Source organism: Zophobas morio, unplaced genomic scaffold (assembly GCF_036711695.1).
Source record: "Zophobas morio isolate AGI-343-1 ecotype UQ-CSIRO unplaced genomic scaffold, CSIRO_AGI_Zmor_V1 ptg000030l, whole genome shotgun sequence".
Lineage (NCBI taxonomy): Eukaryota > Metazoa > Arthropoda > Insecta > Coleoptera > Tenebrionidae > Zophobas > Zophobas morio.
The window spans coordinates 15,025,349-15,040,240 of record NW_026972135.1 but is presented as its reverse complement, the minus strand read 5'-3'; the positions used below and the strand labels follow the sequence as shown (position 1 = coordinate 15,040,240).

The 14,892-nt window shown below is 33.3% G+C and overlaps 1 protein-coding gene across 1 annotated transcript in view; it reads right to left on the bottom strand.

Annotated features, from left to right (window-relative positions):
• LOC135139096 (uncharacterized) overlaps positions 1-14,687 on the bottom strand; it is a 72,155-nt gene extending 57,468 nt beyond the window's left edge. The window contains exon 1 of the mRNA XM_064069186.1: positions 14,482-14,687. The gene's annotated coding sequence lies outside the window, so the exon portion shown is untranslated. The remainder of the gene's footprint in view (positions 1-14,481) is intronic.
• Between the last annotated feature and the right edge of the window lie 205 nt (positions 14,688-14,892).

Below are 14,892 nucleotides of genomic sequence, written 5' to 3'. Positions count from 1 at the left end.
TTCGAAATGGTAGGTTTTCAAAAGCTTCAAGTGGTTATTATAGTGTCGAGTTGAGTTACTCAACTGCAATAGCTGCTTGCGTGAATTTGGTGTAAAACTGTGTTAAAACTATAACGTAATTACTCGTTATCGCTTATCGTTTACAGTTGTAGCGAGAAATCGTGTGAGAAAGATTTATGTTCATGCCATTTGTACGTTCACAGTTAATGCTTGTTGCCCATATGACATGGTCAATAGCTCTAAATGGAGGTACATAGAGAGGTGTGTATTAAAAATTTCAGCTTGTAATTGCTTTTGCTAGAGGACAAAGAACGTCCGCAATAAAAACGAAACCATAATAACTCTGTGCTACAAAAGCGGTTCAGCTTAACCTTAGGTTTACAATTAGATGTTAGTACTATTCCTAGTCCATTAATTGCGCCCACGGTGAAAGTGGAAATACATGCCCATTACCTACTAAGCCAACTCCGACTAAAAATCGCCAACCTCTTCTTATAGCCATCAGATTTCGTTTCTTTTGTTCTAGTCAACTTTCCTGATGTTAATCTATATTTTAATTAGTTCGCGACCTGCCAACACTGGTCTCCGATCGCATTATCACGTCCAAAAGCAGAGCCAAGTAGGCGGCGGAATAAAAATCAAATTTGTCATACACAGCCACCTAATTAACAAACAAAAAATCAAAAAGCTACCACGGCGTGAAATTCCATCCATGTGGGCAACCGAATTTTTTCCAGCGCTTCCATTTGTCAAAGAGGTGACCATTGAGCAAAACGAAATCAAACCCATCTGGGTAAGGCTGAAAGAATTTCAAGGTTGACTTGATTGTGGCGTTCCGCAAAACAATTGACGAACAGGATTCATACATCAGTACACATGGAGTTGAGGAACCAAAATGTTTTTAATAAATGAGTTACGTCAATTATGGATCAGGCGCGTGTACTTTCCATTTTCAAAATTAAGCTGTTTACTGTTTTGTTAAGAACGCCGCTAATTATTTTAAATCAAATTCGCTTTCATCTAATCAACACTTTCACTGATGGACAAATGTTGCGGATTTAATTGGTTGTCTGCCACGAAGACAATCATTTGCTAATAAAGATTCTCTGATTTAGTTATGTCATAATTATTAGTGAAAGTTGACGATTTTTTTAAAGTTATTCGTTTGGTTGTTAGTTAACTGAACGATTATTGATCTAGTTCGTCCATACTAGAACATTAGGTACACTAAATTAGGAAATATTAATACATGTTGTCGTCAAAAATGGCTAATTTTTATATTTCTTGTTTGTTTCTTCATTTGTGTGTACATAATGAGATCGCACAGATGGTCGATTAATTGACCCTAATGTTACATTCTATGTTCACCTCCTTTATTTTACTCGATCATATACATATATTAATAAGGTCTCATGCCATTTTGCATCTATAATAATAGTTCTTATATAATTCACGTGTTTAACCTTTTTCCTTCGTCAACATTTTATAAAACGTGATTTTCACTTTTTTGTATTACTTGTGTCGCTATTCGTTTCACATTATCCGTTTTGTGTTTATTTCTCTTCAGATTGCTCTCAAAACCGATTTTCTTAGTACATCGACCTACTTAGTAAAGCAACATAATAAAATTCAATCAATGTGAGTACATACTTTCAATTATCGTAATTATATCTCTCCATTTTAAAAGATGGAATTTATTTTCCCGCGTTGTTAATTACCATCCAGTTTATAACAACGTTTAATGACATGTCATTTTTTTTGCAGACGAGTCAAGGCAATACAAGGCAAGAAGATAATCCACTTCAAAATGAATGTGACTTCCCACAACCACATAACTTAAATATGGTTACACGGTTCTGTTTGGTATTTGTTTAGTGGGATGATTGGTGTAAAACTACTGTGCATAACTACTTGTTCACAACATAAAATAGCAACAATGATATTGAATAATAAGGAACAAAGTTAAGTTTTGGATTTACTTGGCACAATTTCGAGATGACGTCAGCAATATTTTTGTTGGGGGTGATAAGACAAATTTTGGTTAGCGTTTTATCATCTACACGATATTCTTAAAATACTTACAGAACAATTTTTGGGTAATTTCAGAAATTAGTTATGTACTGAAATCGACGGCACAACAAAGAGAAACGGGGACCTACTTTTTCATATTTCATGAGCTATGAAACGTCGATAAAACATGGAATTAGTGTCAATAGTTCACTCATTAAATGGACTCTACTAAAATAACAACGCACGGCACGTGAAAATACCGAAACAATTCTATTCGCAGATTATCTATTGTCGTATGTTATTAAATACATAAGTTAAGATAATAATTAGCACGGTAATGAAATGATCAGTTTTCTATGTTCTAGATATGTTCATGACATGAAATCCGGGAGCCTTTCAAATATTGATCCAATTTTTCGGTTCATGCCTTTTTGTCTCCTGTCATCTTTTTTCTCTTCTTGATCTTATTCTTCTTCTTTGTTCTATCATATCCATTTCTTGCGTGGTCTACTGTTTTTTCTTATGCTATCTCTGCCGGTATTTATTATTTTTCTTAGTATTGAAGTTTTTTCTTCTTTTATTATGTGACCATACTATTTTAGATATTTTCTTGCTATTGCGTTGGTAAATGTTTCGCTGTTTATCCCTCCTCTACCGTATTCTTCCTTCTGTCATTCTCGTAATTGCTAAATTCTTCTTTTTTATATCCATGATGTTCAAAAAATGGCGCACCCACTCAACGATACATTTTTAAGTTCACAAGTCTATTTCAGTTACCCATTACACAATAGTGAATTAAAATATGGCGAAATTTTGAAAAAAAAAATTAAATTTGCAGGGGCTGTATCGTCTACAGTTGAAGAAAAGAATTTTTTACATTATTTTTTCTCTCCTCGATAAAGAGTCCTGAACATAATGTCAGATTTGGTGCGTAATTTTTTGAACAGCCTGTATATGTGTAATTATGTATTGCTCCCATTCCCTAGGTATTCTCACTCTTGCCATGCTTTACTTAAAATTTCCATCAGCCACAATTTTCCCTTGATTTCTAACCCTTTAATAATTTCTGTTTTAATCTGGTCAACTTCGCATGCTTTTCCTGTTTTGATTTTGGCAATTTCCAGTTCCTCTATTGTTATTTATTCTGTTTGTTCTGTATTTAACTCTCTTCAGGATTTTCCGATTCCCCTCACACTTCGTTCTTCCAGCGTAGTAATAGGTATTTATTTCAATATGTTGCTTGTTTTTGTTTTCAACTAGTTCTTCTCATTTTTTAATTTCCTCTTAAGTTTTTGCACTATACCCCGGAATTTCTTGTTACATATTTGGTTTGTGTATTTCTTCCATTTCTTGTCAAAATTCTTCCCAGGACTTCTTTTTTGTCTTCTATTTTTCGCTTTGTCCTCTTCCTGCATTAATTGTATTTGTTTCATTTCTACATTCCACCATCGTATAGTTTTTGTATGTTTTCTGTTATTTTTTTTTTGTTTTGACTCCGCATATTTCTCTTCTTTTATCCCTTATTATCACTTTGATGGTTCCCCATTTCTCTTCTAAAGTCTATTCTATTTTTCCCTTTTTTGTATTTCTAATTCTTTGTCCGTTTCTGCGATATACCTCTTCGGGTTGTCTTCTATTTTGAGTTTATGTATTACTATCCTATTATATCCTTTTTTGTTTTTTCATCTATTTTCACGTTTCCATTTTCGCTTCTTTTTTGTCCTTACTTCTTCTAGTATGTTTTGTAGATTTTGTACGTATGTGATGTAGTCTATTATACTTTTTGCCCTTTTGGCATCTCTTTCCTTTGGTAACAAAGTATATTTCTCGTCCAGTGGTTGTTGGTTCCCTAAAGAGTTACCGATTATGAGGTTATTTGCTAAGCAAAATTCATAGTTTTGTGCGTATTTCGATTCATAGTTTGTTCTTCTCTATGACCCTAATCCTTTACTTCAATCTTTCCCAGTCCCTTTATAAATACTGCTGTTCCTTAAAGTTTATATCATTTTTTGAATTTCATGTTATTCCCATTTCCTCGGTATACATTTAATCTCTTATCTGTTTCCGTCCTTGTTTTCTCCAGGTTTCGTTTGGGCGCTGAAAATTTTCCTTTATGCCGAGAGAACGGGGGGTAAATCCGCGATCACGCGGCCGAAGAAGAGAATTGCTTCTTGAAGTCTTCGGGGAAGAAGAAGTGTCTTGCCTGTGCTGTGGCTGTTTTTGGAGTTTGAATTTTAGATTGTGCAGAGCTCGAAAAGAACCGAGACCACCGTCACCGTTTTCTTTCTCCTTACCGTCAACAGTACGGGTCACCGTACCATCACCCCGCGATTTCCCGTTCCAGGGTTGCCGTCTCCAGGTCCAGGAAGAGCCCATCCTGAAGGAAGTCGCCCTCCAACAGCGAACGGCCGTGCCGAACGTTTTATTCGTTTTGCTTATTTTGTTATATCGACTTGTAGTTTTATTATTTAAGATTAGCCGTAATAGTGTTTTCTATCTGTATCGCTGGTGCCAGGGAATAAACCGATTTATTTAAAAATATTTCTTTCTGTTTTATTTTATTTTCTTCTTTTCGCGGGCGCTCACCACCTGGAGATCCGTGTCTCCGGCTTGAGAGCAACCCCGGTGCACCCTCCCACGGAGAGGGAGCTGGCGCCCGAGCGACCGCCGCTCCTGACCGAAGGCGCAAGCCGCCCCCATGCGTTATCAGCGAAATTCCTGACCGACACCGTCCCATCCCGGAATTTCGTGGCACCGCTCATTAAATTGCATAATTAACATTACCTGAATTTTATGAAATAATGCACACCTATACGTGTGGTTTATGAATCTACGTTGATTTTGTTTATTATTATTATTATATTTGTTTATTGTTTGATGCGTCTTGTTCCTCAGCCACATAGTGCGAAGCGGCAACTTTTTTCATGATCAATTTAGGAACAGTTCACCTCATTGTCTCGCGTAAGAATAAAGTAATGTCGCGCCCGGCTAAATTTAATAATAATAAAATAATAATTATCATAATAACAGCTCCATTGTGGTTTAATTTATTAAATTAGTGTTTTCCTCTGTCATGAGAAGCCAAATCTTTTATCGGAACGTGCTAATTACTAGTCGAACTCTTTCGAAGTATAAAACAAAAAGGCAAAATGTAAGCCCGCCCACCCGCCTTATCTCAATTGTGATAATTTTTTTTTATTCACCGTGAACCAAAGGGGAAAATATGCCGGGCAAAATATGCCCCCCACCCCATCTCAATTGTGATGATTTTTTTTATTCTTAGAAACTTAAAACACGTTTAACATGGTAAATTTTTTTAAGAAAATATGGGTTTTGTAAATAGGCTCCGCCCCTAGGTATATCAACGAATGAAAACTTCATTACTATTTAGATTAAGGCAGCTATGGGTGGGGCTTGATCTTCGGCTTTAACTTTTTCTTAATATATAGTATTCTTTGAATAACATGATACTCAAAAACATGTTTTTAATTTCACGTAGAGAAGTAAGGATTTTGCAGTTAAGCTCCGCCTTCTTGGCTCACGACGAATAAAAGAAAAGCATTATAATTGAGCCAGGGTGGGTGGGCGGGGCTACAGTTTGCCTTTTTTTTTCTAAATATGTGTAGTCATCTTTTCACAACTAGAAACTTAAAATATGTTTAAAATGGTAAATTTGTATAGGGAAATATCGATCTTGCTCCGCCCCTCGGTCTGACAACGAATGAAAAATTCATCACAATTGAGATCGAGACGGATGGATGGAGCTTCTCTTTTGATTTTCTTTTTTAATTAATACATATTTAGTTTTCTTTGTGTAACACGTACGATTACTTAAGAATATATTTCAGGTGGTAATTTCTTGTAGAAAAATATGGATTTTGCAATGAAGCTCTGCCCCTCGGCTTACGACGAATTAAAAAAATCATCGGAATTGAGATAGGGCTTATATTTCGCCTTTTTTTTATTAATATACATGGCCATCTTTTCACAACAAGCAACTTAGAACATGCTTAAAATGCTACATTTTTGCAAGGAATCGATATTTCCTCATACAAATTTTCCGTATGTTTTAAGTTTAAAAGAGAGAAACATGTTTGCATTAAAACAGAAATGATAATTAAACATTACCATGGGGAACAGAAATATGACTAATTAAAGGTTTCACTCTTTGTTATTTTAATAATTGTTGTGAGAAAGATCACATATCTAAAATGCTAAAATGGGAGGAGGAATGTTATCAATATTTTTCTCATACTTAATAACATCCCTTAATAATGTACCCTTAAGGGCGTTCGCGACCTTCAGGACAGTATGTATGTTGTTTATGTAATAATTTCTATACTGCTAATTTCGTTTTCTTTGCTATTCCTTTTTTCCTTTTGCAGATGTTATTTAGTGCATATAATTACAATTTTATTGCATCATCACGTCTGTTATTACTTATGTTCCGTCATCTTCTATTTGTACTGGTAACTAATTATACCCTTGTTTGTATGTATTTATTTGCTTTCTGCCTTTACTGTTTATTTGTAAGTAGTTTTACGTCGGTGTTAATTTTGTCTATTATTGCCATTATTTTGATCTTCTATGCATTTATTTTCAGTTTTTGCCTTTTTAAGTTCATTTCATATTTCTATCATCAGATCATCTGTAAAAGCACATTCCAGTACCTATATTGACTGTAGGGTTTTATATCCCCATATAGCTTCTTACCTTCTCCGTCTTCGTTATGTCATTCAATATTATACTAAGTAATGTTGGTCCTAATCCTTCACCTTGCCTCAGTATCAAATTCTTTCAATTCTATATTACTCGTATTTGTCTTCACATAGTTTTTTCTTTACCTTTTACTGCTTCCATTACCACATTTATTTAATATTTTTCATGTTCCCTGTATTCTTTATCTTCTCCTTTTGATTATCTTCCTATCCCGTCTTTTGACTTCAAATATGTGCATGTATCCTGCTGATATTTTTTGAGTGTTTTTAATAACTTGTGGAAACGCTTCTGATTTCCTTTGTCTTGATACATTCTTTCCCAGGATTCTTCCAGAGGTTTTTGTTTTGTTTTTCCCACAATTATCCTGAACTTTTCTCCCTTGTTTCTTTAACTTGATTTGTTCTTTTATTTCCTCATTCCACCATCTTCTTTGTTTCGTGCTTTTGTTCAACAGTGTTAATTCACAAGTTTTCTCTTCTTTTTTTTGGTCTTTGGTCCACAGGTTCTCCAATTTTCTCTTGCTGATTTTAATTCAACTTTAAATCTAAGATTTCAGACACTTTAAAAGTTCTGAATTTTATGTTTTTCACTTCGAAACGTACCACCTTTATTTAAAACAACGTCTAAAAATATAATATTTTGTGTACTTTTTGTTATTCATACAAACTATAAAATATGCATTAAGTTCAAGCACGTATTATATAATTATTTTATTTATTTACACAAAAGCAACATAACACCTGTTTGAAATCAAACCCCGTATAAATATTTAAGTAACTTTTATCACGCTTTCTCAAGGTTGCTACTACTGGCAAATTTCAAAGTTCCGATGATACACACACTTGTGCAAACCAATTCTCCAGCAAACCTTCAAAACCAATTTATTTCTCAAAATAACGGAACATCAGCAATAACAATAAAACCTAAAACGGACTGTAGCATCGCTAAATCGAAATGGCACGGTTCTAAAAAACATCTAAAACGTTAAGATTAGCAAACAACTTCCTAATTTGAATTTAAACAGTAGCAAAGAGATTACAGACGGAGAAACTTGTTGCTTGCAAAAACACACTGGATGCGTGACGGTGCAATTTACAAACACGTAAATACAATTCATTGAACAAATAGAACAAATACTAAAGGAGCTCGTTGCCCCTTTATGCTTCGAGATTGTGTACAGTGGATTTTGTTGACAATGGAACTATGACTAAAGGAATTATGGCTCTATTCCGGATTGCTGTGGTATTTCCGCCGGTGGCGGAGCTTTTATTGTCACTTTATCATGAGTGTACCATTTTGGTAATTTATAGCCGCATTCTATCTGGCGATTGACAAAGACATTTAAGCAGCATTAGTCACGATAAGGTGTTCTTTTTCCGTAAATAGTATATCTATGTTAATGCTTCAGTGAACATATTTAAAATTTTATGATGGCATACCTGATTGTCAAAGTGACATTTATGACACCAAGTCAATAGCTGCCATCTTAATAAATATAATTTCTTTAGCAATTTTTAGCAAAACGATTTTGCAAACCTAAATCTGGTCTCATGTTACTCATGACGTGAGAAAGCAATAACTTTATGATAATATACGTCGAAAAAACAGTATTTTGGTACTCAATGCTTGCAAATTATGTTTATTTGGCCATCTGACAGCTATATAACTCTTAACATTTTTCGGTTACTGCATTCCACTTCCCATGTATAGAGCACTCGACTTCAACATCGTTGCTTCTACGTAGGCAAAAGCGGCAACGACCTCCCCGCATTACCTGCTTTTTCGCGTAAACAATACTATTCCAATGGTCCTCTTTATCTTAATAACCCAGGAAAAAAAAGGTGTGGGTTTATAATAACAGTATATGGTTACAATCGTACCATAAACATCTTGTTCCATAATGGTATGCCCATACCATTTAGATCTTAATTGGATTATTGAGTTTTAACTGGTGTGTAGGTTTTGGAATTTCGGACGATGTCAAAACAAGGACTGTTGAGTTTCTAATGTATGTAATCAATAAACTGAAATAAAAACTGTCATCAAGTGCATCAGAAAAGCGGAACGGATAAGTTTTTGTAATTGGTTCTACTGAATTGAAGTACGTTGCGACACGTCCAGGAGGAAATTGCATGCGACCTTTGGGATAACGGTACACAGTAAAAGTAAGAAAAGTGAAGAATGTTAATAATTTATTTTTAAGAGAAGAAATCGACACCTACTTGTTGACATTGAAAACGGATTACAAATTTCATTGATATTATACTTATAAGGTTCCTTGACGTAATAACTCTATTATGAGGGAACATCCATACAGAAACATTTTTAGTTCTTTATTATGCACAGTCGTTTCTACATTTCAATTTTAATGGAGTCAGACTGAGGCTAAATAGTTTAAATAGACTTAACTTAATTACAATAAAAGACAATCGCATTCATTTCAAGATACCTACTACTAGATGTGTGAATGTAATTACGTTCCTACACAAAAATGCAAAGTGAAAGATTAAGAAATGTTAAATTCTTTCTTTAAATAAACGGTGGAATGCTGAAAATAAAGGTCAGTGTCCGGCTTCATTGAATTATTGAAATTTCTCTCTTCAACTACGAACGCTGAAAAAAGTGGTAACGTTTTGAAAGGACGGAAATCAGCTTAGCAAATTGACACAGTGGTCTGATGTACCCGGTGTCCCAGATCGTTGAATTGTGCAAAGAACAGTATTAAAGTTCTGTCGAAATAATCTCGCACCAATTTTTTTAAACATTAGTGACAAAAAACTACATGAAATTATTTATATTAAGTAGATACAGTAAAAATTGTGAAAAAAACAAAAATAAATGCATTGATAAAGCGCAAGACTATGCCTGAATTTATAAGCACACGTATGTCAATTGCGACACGTGCGTGTAATACTGATAATAAAACAATGGGACATACTGTTCTCGATTTGGTAAATAAAAAAATTTAAATAATAGCAGTAACGAAGAACCTTCTGGGAGCTTTGTTTATACTACTATACGAGGCTGCTAAACAATTTCGATTCTCAAGGTGGATTCATAAACCACAAATACAAGAGTATATTAATTATTTTATAAATTTTAAATCGCACTTCGATGCACCATATAATTCACATTTTAAGAACTATGTAAATGATTAACAGAATCATAAACTTTCAAATCATTTCTGTTCAAATAAAATAATTTGGACACTGACTAGATTAAAATGTTTCCAACAAAATAAAACGTTAATTTCTTTTTGATCTTTTACGTTCCATCCGGTGAATGGCTACTTTCATAACGTTTCCATCTGTCTGTCCGTCTGTCGTCTCTAGTTTATTAAATTGATTATTGTCAAGTTTTATTTGTATTTTAGAAATATCGTGTAAATGGTAAAACACTAACCAAAATTTGTTTATCAAAAATTTGGCGACCTCACCTTAAAATTTTGCATAGCAAATGTACGTAAATCTATCAAATAACACACTCTTAAACTTGTGGTTTATGAATCCGCCTGGATTTTTTTAACGTTGTGCGAAGCATTCATTCTCGTGTGATAACTAATTATTTTATTGTTAATCTTTACACCCAGTATATTTAATATGACAAGAATATCTTTCATCACTACATATGTGTACTTATCTTCTGAAATATCAAATTTATAATAGAAACGCCGTAAGTCTTAGGTGAACCAAATCGTTTCCAATTATTTTTTCCTTTATTCATCGATAAAACCAAACACGCTATGAATAATAGTTATTTTGTACTCTGGTTCAGTAATACAAAAATAGAGTGTGATTAACAAAAATTGTCTTCGACTTGGCACCAGACTTTCTCATTCCAGATTACGACTAACAGATGATGATAAAGAGAAAAAAGAGCTTCCTCGCCAACCACCAACTTGAGGACATTTTTTTGTTGATCATACTTTAACTGGACGAGAAATACTTAATGAACTAAAAGTTTTTTTTCTAATGAGTACTAAAAAATTCGTTAATGAGATTTAAAAAATATCATGATAAAGTTTTTTCGACTCAGACCTAAAGTATAGTTTCCCCAGTTATAATTCGGTTTTATGTAAAATTTAACTTCCGTAACAATAGATTACTACTGCCGGTGATGGGACAGTTATAAATAAGCATTTAACCATTATACAATATAGTGGTAAAGGCATGATTAAATCCTTATTTACGACTGTCCCATCACAGGCTTTAGTAATCTATTGTTAAGGAGGTTAACTTTTAAAACCGAATTGGAACTGGGGAAACTATACAATGAAACATATCCAGCATTTTCGAGTTGAGCTTTTACTATACGCAATTTTGTAAAGACGTCATCAATATTTTTGTACTGTATTCCCAAAATTTTCTGAAAAAATAGACTGAGCCGTTCGAAACTCATCATATTTTGCACATTGTGGGTAGAATTTATTCGGCAAAATTTTGAGATAACGTCATCAATTTTTTGGAGGGAATAAAGAGATATATTTTGATTAACAATTTACTATGCTTACAATAACTTTAAAACGTCTGCAAGATTTCAAATTATTAAGTTTTGGAATTCTTGATTTAATCAATAAAATAAATGGACTCAGTCATTAATTTTTTGAGACACCCTGTATAAGCAAATTTAAAAAATATTAATGCAGTGATAAATCACAAGTACAGACATCATAAAATTTTGAGCTGACGTCATCAATTTTTTGGAGGAGATAAGAAAATATATTTTGATTAAAAATTTTATCATGCTTGTCATAACTTTAAAACATCTGCAAGATTTCAAAGCAAAAATTTGGACGTTTTGGGTAAAACCTCAACATGGAGTCATAAACTACATGTGTAGTACTATGTTATTTTATACAATTTAAAACCCATTTACTATGAACAATTTTGAAGTGACATCATCTCATTATTGGTGGTGATGATTAGACAAATTTTGGTTATCGTTTTACCATCTACATGATATTACTAATATAAGTACAAAATTTGACAACAATCAGCCCAGTACTTTCGGAGATTTTATGTTTAATAAAAAACCGGACGGCAGCCACAGACAGACAGACAGACGGACACACGGACAGACAGACGGAAACGAAAGACCTATTTCTTCGTACTCTAGGGGTCATGAAAGGTCGAGAAAACGTAAAAGTCGGTCGACGAACTCGAAAAACAAAAATGGCCTTACAAAAAAAGTTTTAGAGTATCTGTCAAGAAAGTAACTTTTTCGTATCAACATTTTTTTGAACAATATGTTACATAAAATAAAAAATTTGACTAGATGTATTTACACAGAACTTTCTACGCCCATGAAAGGTAGTCATTTAAACAAAACCTGTTTCTTAGTCAAATTAAAAATTTAAACCTACACTGTTTTTTAAGACAATTTCTACTTATACGTCAAAGTAACGATATATAAAACATGTCAATTTTGACAGTACACTAATGACAGTATAAAGTCCACTCATACTATACAATATATTAAACTCACTTGGCATACAGCTTGTAAAACTTTTATGACTTAAGCACCCTTATTATTCCTGTCCATTGTTGCCATATGGAGCTGTAAACTGAGTTAAGTTATACAATAGCCAGTTTGACTTGTGACGGTGCTTTGGCTTAAGTCGCTTAAGTCACAAAAGTTTTACAAGGTGTATGTCAAGTGTGTTTAGTATACGAACAAGATTTACTTGGCAAAATTTTAAGATGATTTCATAACCATCAACAGACGATCGACAGGCGAAAACGGGGAACCTCTTTGTGATATTTTAGGAGCTACAAAAGGTCGAAAAATCAATAAAGTAGTTTATCTTACACTCATGAAGTAAAATGTTTAAGAGAAGCCTATTTTTTGGTTTTTTCTTTTCAAAATAAATTTCATTTGAACTTCACAATTACTAAACTGTAATAAAACTAAATTAAATGCCATGGTTTAATAACTGATTAAGTTATTTAAGTACGAACCCAAGATAATAAATGAATAAATGAACATTTGTGTTTGACTCTTGTAAAGCTTGTTTACCTGAATTCTTTAATGTAACATACTTTAATCACCCATACTCCGGTAGTGCCTTTGATTCTAATGCATTATGTTACGAAAAGACAACTCAGTGATAAAGCGCAAGACTACGCTTGTATTTATAGTGAGTTTTACCATTTGAAAATGTTCTGATCAGCATTTCAGCAAGCACACGTATGTCAATTCCGACACGTGCGTGTATTACTAATAATACAACAATGGGACGCACCGTTCTTTATTTGGTAAATAAAAAAATATAGATAATAGCAGTAACGAATAACCTTGTGTGAGCTCCGCTTATACTAGGATAAAAGGCTGCTACGCAATTGGATGCTTCGGGGAAAAGCTCAAGGTGGATTCATAAACCACAAATACAGGAGTATATTATTTTATAAAATTCACCATGGTACAATAAACGTCACAAAAACTATGTAAATGATTAACAAAATCATAAACTTTGGACCCATGGTCAGCCCGAATTAAACCATTTCTTGTAAAATAAAATGAGAACTTAAATTTTATAAAATAAGATACTCCTATACATGTGGTTTATGAATCCCCCTTTTTTAAACCATTAAAAAGAAATCGCAAAAACCTAAAATTTTAATGTTGTGCGAAGCATTCGTTCTCGTGTGATAACTAATAATAATGTACGATTTAATGAAGAGGTTTTATGCAACTATTGAATAATAGTTATTGTTTACACCCAGTATATTTAATATGACTAATATCTTTCACCACTCCGTATGTATGCTTAGCTTCTCAAATAACAAAGTAAAATCAAACACACTGTGAATAATAGTTATTCTGGTCCAGTAATACCAAAAAAGAGTGTGATTAACAGAAAATGTCTTCAACTTGGCGCCAGACTTTCTCATTTCTCATTAGGAATAGCAGATGATAAAAAAAGTTGCTCATCCACCACCAACTTGAGGACAATTTTTGTTAATCACACTTTATTTTTACACCTACTGTACCAGAAATAATTAATGATTTAAAAGTTCTTTTCTAATGAGTATTAAAAAAGTCGTTAATGAGATTTAAAAAATAACATGATAAAGCACTTATACTTGTATTACAAAAAATCGTTTTATTTAACTTTCAAAATTCTGGTTAAATATTTAAATATGAATTGTGTATTTAATTAAAGTTGAGCAAAATTTATTTTTCTAAATACAGTACTTAAGGCCAATTCTGCTTAAGTACATAACAATCTGCATTTAACATTTAATAAGTTCTATTATAGGAACATATGTTAAAATATTTAGCGATTTTACTGAAGAAAGCCAATTCTGAATTGTTAAAATTAAGGTATAGTTGTTGTCATCAGTTGTTAGTTATATTACCTAACACACTAGGTACACACTTCCACTATTACAATCATTTAGGTTCCACTTGGATTTGTGTTGCAACTGACAAGCAATATACATCCTCAAGGATATTCCAACAATGCTTTTGGTCATGGTATACTAATAATATTGATTTTGGAAACCAGAAAAACTGTCTAACTTAATTACTTATTAGCAACCGACATCCGTACTAAGTGTTACTTAATCGGAATGACCTCACAAATCATCCAATTAATAATGGTTAAGGATATTACAACACCAAGGTACCCGAATTATCTCAATTTTTAACGATCAATACAAAAACAACAAACTGAAAGTACCCACACAATATTACTAAAAAAAATAAAACAATATGTCTTACAAAAAATCCAATACAAAAAAAATTGCTCACCTCAGGTGGAACCCTCACAAGTGCCAAAAATCCATAACTCCTGGCGAGAACAGTTCCAACAATAAAAAATTTGAAGCACAGGTAAACCACGACACTTTAAAAATCCACTCACTTAACGTTCACATTTTTTTCTGTTGCGTCTTTTTGCTGTACGATTTTCGCATTCAACGCATCGGATTTACCTCAAGTGCTACGCGGCGTATCGAGGACGGTGAGCGAATGGTAAATGTGGGGCAAAAATTGAAAACAGTTTGTGTGCGGTTATGGAGGGGCGAAGGAAGTGCCATAAAGGTGCAATTATGGTTTTTTGTTGTTTGTTTTTAATGTTGAACGTCGTGGAAACTGAAATACGAGAAAAAGCGGTGTTTAAATCTGTGTCGATATAATTAATAAATTGATGGAGTTAAAGGG